Genomic DNA, 5,860 nt, shown 5'->3' with positions numbered 1-5,860 from the left:
CCCGACCAGTGTTATCTTGGGAAATGTGTAAATGCACAATGTTAAAGAGAAAGTGTAGGTTTCCTATTTAGGAACCAGTGTTAAAGAGAAAGTGTAGGTTCCTATTTAGGAACCAGTGTTAAATTGTAGCGCAATATGTTGTACGTGCTTAAGACACGAGTGTGAGGTCGTGGGTATTGTATAATTCACTAGCAGTGTCTGTGTGCTAAAATGATTTTAGGGGTTGGACCTGAATCAGGAGGGAGAGGCCCTGATGGACTCTTCAAAGTGTAGGCCTTGGGGGTCACCGGGTTTGAGTGCTCCTTTAAGCCTATGTTGATCCCATATGGTTGGAGCATTCTCGCAAAACATCGTGACCCTGACTGGTCTCCCTATGATCTTACTTAGTGAGAGTGACCTGACAAACCCATTGTGTGGTGTGTCTTGTTATGTACTCCTAAGCGCCCCAGGATGGTTTTTCACTGACATGGTACCACATTGCATATAGGCTTGAGTCTTAGCATAACTATCTCATGCGCTTGCTAATTGTTTATTATGAAATTGATGTGTTATTATGTTTTGATCAGAGAATGTGATTTTTGTGTAATGTGATTGATGATTGAAAAGTGTGATTGATGGATGAAAAGTGAACTTTGAATGACAAAGTGGTGGAATTACGTGAATTACGTGTAAGTAAATTTTATTTAGTTTATATGATATATATATCTAGTTGTCTTGTTTCTCTATTAGTTAGGAATGTGATAACTCACTCCCCGTGTGTTGTTTGTGTTTGGATCCTGTGATGATCTTGAACTTTGTGTTTGGGGGAACAGACGACTAGGTGAATTGATTTAAGGAACCTTGTGCTGAAGGACGTCGAGACACAACGCTCTGATAGGATGTGGCATTGGGGTATAGGGTTTTATATTAATTGTATGAAGTCTTAGACGGTCTTGCTTAAACCGAGATAACTTTATTATTTATTTGGACAAGTTTGAATATGATGTAGAAGAAAGTGAATGTGAGCCTTTTATCCCTTTGAAAAACTTGTATTTACAAATGTAAAAAAAATACTATTAATTAATATTTGGATTTTTATTCCTTTATCAGTATATATGTGAGGGGTAGAGGGTGTCACACCAGAAGACACAATTAGGCTGAGCTTATTTTCATTCTCATTATCTGGAGAGGCCAAGAGATGGCTACACTTATTCAAGGACAACAGTTTGAAGACTTGGGATGAGGTTGTTGAGAAATTTCTAAAAAAGTAATTTTCCTGAGTCAAAAACTGTAGAGAGAAAGGCTGTTATTTCTTCATTCCATCAGTTTCTCGATGAGTCATTGAGTGAAGCCTTGGAACGATTCTGTAGCTTGCTACGGAAAACTCCAACTCATGGATTCTCCGAGCCTATCCAGCTTAATATCTTCATTGATGGGTTGAGGCCACAATCAAAGCAATTACTTGACGCTTCTGCTGGAGGAAAAATTAAGTTGAAGACTCCAGAAGAGGCAATGGAATTAATTGAAAACATGGCTGCTAGTGATCATGCTATTTTGCATGATAGAACATATTTTCCCACCAAGAAAAGTTTGTTAGAGCTTTCATCACAGGATGCTTTGTTGGCACAGAACAAGGTGTTGTCCAAGCAGCTTGAGGCCTTAACATAGACATTAAGTAAGTTGCCTACTCAATTAAATGCTAGTCAACCTTTACCTTTTTTTGTTTTGCAGGTTGCACTATTTGTGGTGGAGCTCACGAATCTGGCTGTTGTATTCCTACTGAAGACACAACACATGAAGTTAATTACATGGGAAACCAGCCAAGACAAAATTTTAATGCAGGTGGATACTCAGGATTTCATGGCTAGAATTACAACCAGCAGTAAGGACAGTGGAGAACTCACCCTGGTAATCAATTCAACAAAGACCAGGGTGGGCCATCCAATAAGCCACCATAACAAGGGCCTAATCTCTATGAGAGGACGACAAAGTTGGAAGAGAATCTCGCTCAATTCATGCAGGTTTCTATGTCAAATCACAAGAGCACAGAGTCGGCCATCAAGAATCTTGAGATCCAGGTGGGACAGTTGGCCAAGCAACTGGCGGACAAGCCTTCAAGCAGTTTTGGAGCTAATGCAAAAAAAAATTTGAAAGAGGAGTGTAAGGCTATCATGACAAGGGGTAGAAGAGCCATTTTTGCTAAAGATGAAGGAAGGTTGGTTGCTGAACACCAAGATGTAGTTGCTAAAGAAGAAAAAGAAGGAGAGGAGAAAAATAAGAATGAGAAGGAAATAAATGTAGAAGAAAAAGAAAAAGAAAAAGAAAAAAATGAAAAAGAGAAAGAGAAAGAGGAGAAGAAAAGAACTAAGAGTGAGTTGGCTCGTGAAAAGAAGAGAAAGGCTAGTCCATCTACAGGGAAATAGGTGTCATACCCTTTGGTACCCTCAAAGAAAGACAAGGAGCGGCACCTAGCTCGGTTCCTTGATATCTTCGAGAAATTGGAGATTACTATGCCCTTTGGAGAGGCCCTTCCGCAGATATCGCTCTACTCAAAGTTCCTGAAAGATTTGGTAACCAAAAAGAGCAAGTACATACATAGTGACACCATTGTTGTGGAGGGAAATTGTAGTGCAGTGATTCAACGGATCCTTCCACCGAAGCACAAAGATCCTGGAAGTGTCACTATATCATGCTCTATTGGTGTTGTGTCTGTTGGCAAAGCTCTCATTGATTTGGGAGCCAGTATTAATTTGATGCTGCTCTCCATGTGTAGTGTAACATCCTAATTTTTGTGAACTAGATTAAAAATGATTGTTATTTATAAATAAATAGAATTTTAAAAAAAATGAGGAGATTTTATAAATAAATAAATAAGGAGATATAATTATAAATTAAAATAATGATTTGAGAGAAAATAAAAAGGGTATTTTTATTTATTTGTTTGATAGAAAATAAAATAAAGTTTGTTTTTATAAAATAATAAATAATAAATAAATAAATAGAGTAAATAATAGGTCGTAAATGCTCCTAACTATAAATAGCAATATGCTAGGTCAGTTTTCAGACTGACTCCTCAGCCTCCTCTGCCTCACAATTTCGTTTTTTCTCTCTTCTCCCAAAATCCTCTCTTTTTCCCGCAGGCCACCTAACCTGTTTCAGAAAAATGACGATCTCGGACTCATTCACCGTTGGATCATCGTGAAATTTGAGCACCACATTCGCAACCCAATTCCGAGCATTCCCACCGTTGGGAATTTTGAAATTATGTCTGAGATAATAGAAATACCCCTCTCATTGTAGCATTTTCCTTTCCCGCAAAAACCCAGAGCTGTCTCGGTAAAATTACAATCTCGGTTTCGTTAACCGTTGGATTTCCATGAAATTTGGATATGTTGTTCGAAATTCAATTTTACACACGTTTACCGTTGGGATTTACGAGATAATATTTGTTCAGGGAGAAAAATAAATCGCATGAAGACAGTACAAGTGGAGGCTTCAATCCCTTCTCTGTCTCTTTGATGTTTGGAAACTCTATCGGAGCAGTTAGAGGAAAAAAAAATTGGAGGAATGTCAGGGAACCACGAGAGATGTTGCTATCGCTGGCTGAAGATACGTGAGCCCACTTAAAGGTAAGAGATGAGTTATTCACAATTGGGAACTAGTGATAACATGTATAGGGATCCTTAAAGATATCAATTGGAATGGGTTTTTGGGTGTTTTTGCAATTTCATTTTATCCTTATAATTATTACAGTGAATTATATATGTTTGACAGACCAATTTTTGTGAAATTGATATGCTATTGTGTTGAGCGTGAACCCTATAAATTGAGTACTTTTTCTAATTAATATGAATTGATGAAATAAAGTAAGGAGAAATTTAGAGAGAGGTATTGATTTTGTATTTCCTCTTTTTCTTGCTGTTTAGGTTTTTACATATAATTTAAAAAATTAATATCATAATTGAAACTGAACAAAGTGTTCATATAATTATTTAGAATTTGTGCATTGAAAGCTTACTTTGAAATTTGTGATTTAATATGATGTATGCTAGTTTATATATGTAGAGGTAGTTATTTATATTAATAATTTATGTAAATAATATTGTAGAGTGTTATAGTATGATTCCAAAAATTATTAAGTGTTGGAGTTTGAGAATATTGTGGTTAAATTTCATGAACATGTGTATGTTATACCTTATGAATATCATTGGGAATGTTATGAGACGGTTGATGTGATGTTATAGAATGTTAAAGTGTGGACATGATATTCGATTGTGAATAAGTGGATGTGTTTAACACTTGATGTTACATTAATTATATCGTGAGCTATGAATTATACAATAACCCGACTAGTGTTTATGCACAGTGTTAAAGAGAAAGTGTAGGTTCCTAATTAGGAACCAATGTTAAATTGTAGCTCAATTGTGTTAAACATGTTTGAAACATGAGTGTGAGGTCGTGGTATTGTATAATTCATGAGCAGTGCTTATAAATGAAATATGTGATGAATTGTGGAATAATATGTTGCCTTGAGATTATAATATTGTTATTGAGATTGAGTAAAAGTGTAAAGTAAAACAGGTGTTGAATTGTGAGATACGTGAAAACATGTGATGGTGGATTGTGACATTATGATATGTGAAATTGTGAATGAGTTTTGGTTGGGAATAAGTGTGTGATTAATTCTTGATGTGACATTATTTGTGTAAGCTGTGAATTGTACAATAACCCGACCAGTGTTATCTTGAGAAAAGTGTAAATGCGCAGTGTTAAAGAGAAAGTGTAGGTTCCTATTTAGGAACCAGTGTTAAATTGTAGCGCAATATGTTGTACGTGTTTAAGACATGAGTGTGAGGTTGTGGGTATTGTATAATTCACTAGCAGTGTCTGTGTGCTAAAATGATTTCAGGGGTTGGACCTAAATCAGGAGGGAGAGGCCCTGACGGACTCTTCGGAGTGTAGGCCTTGGGGGTCACCGGGTTTGAGTGCTCCTTTAAGCCTATGCTGATCCCATATGGTTAGAGCATTCTCTCAAAACATCGTGACCCTGACTGGTCTCCCTATGATCTTACTTAGTGAGAGTGACCTGACAAACCTATTGTGTGGTGTGTCTTGTTATGTACTCCTAAGCGCCCCAGGGTGGTTTTTCACTGACATGGTACAACATTGCATATAGGCTTGAGTCTTAGCATAATTGTCTCATGCGCTTGCTAATTGTTCATTATGAAATTGATGTGTTATTATGTCTTGATCGGAGTGTGTGATTCTTGTGTATTGTGATTGATGATTGAAAAGTGAATTTTGAATGACAAAGTGATGAAATAATGTGAGATATGCTAAGTAAATTGTATTTGGCTACTATATGTTGTTTTGTTTCTCTCTAGTAGTTAGGAATGTGATAACTCACTCCCGGTTTGTTGTTTGTGTTTGGATCCTGTGATGATCTTGAACCTTGTGTTCGGGGGAGCAGATAGCTAGGTGAAGTGCTTAAAGGAACCTTGTGTTGAAGGACGCCAGGACACAATGCTCTGATAGGATGTGACAGTGGGGCATAAGTTTTATATTAATTGCATAATGTTAGTCTATTTTATTTTATCTCATTGATTTAACAAAATATTTTTGTAAATTTTGACGGCCTTGTTTCGAGCCGAATATATTTTTAATAAGTTTTAATTGATAATAGTGAAGTGAATGTGAACTTTTTACCCGTGTGAATTTGGTTACCGATATTTTTTATATATTTTATTTATTTATATGTCAGGGTAGAGGGTGTCACATGTAGGAGGATAGGAGAGAGTGTCTCGCTTCTAGCATCCATTGCAGGGTAGGTTGTCATCGTTATGCTCGTATCAGTTCTAGCCTTAAGGATTTCATGGTGAAG

The sequence above is a fragment of the Glycine max genome, chromosome 8 (genome assembly GCF_000004515.6).
Source record: "Glycine max cultivar Williams 82 chromosome 8, Glycine_max_v4.0, whole genome shotgun sequence".
Taxonomy (NCBI): Eukaryota; Viridiplantae; Streptophyta; class Magnoliopsida; order Fabales; family Fabaceae; genus Glycine; species Glycine max.
Note: the sequence above shows the minus strand (reverse complement) of the source record.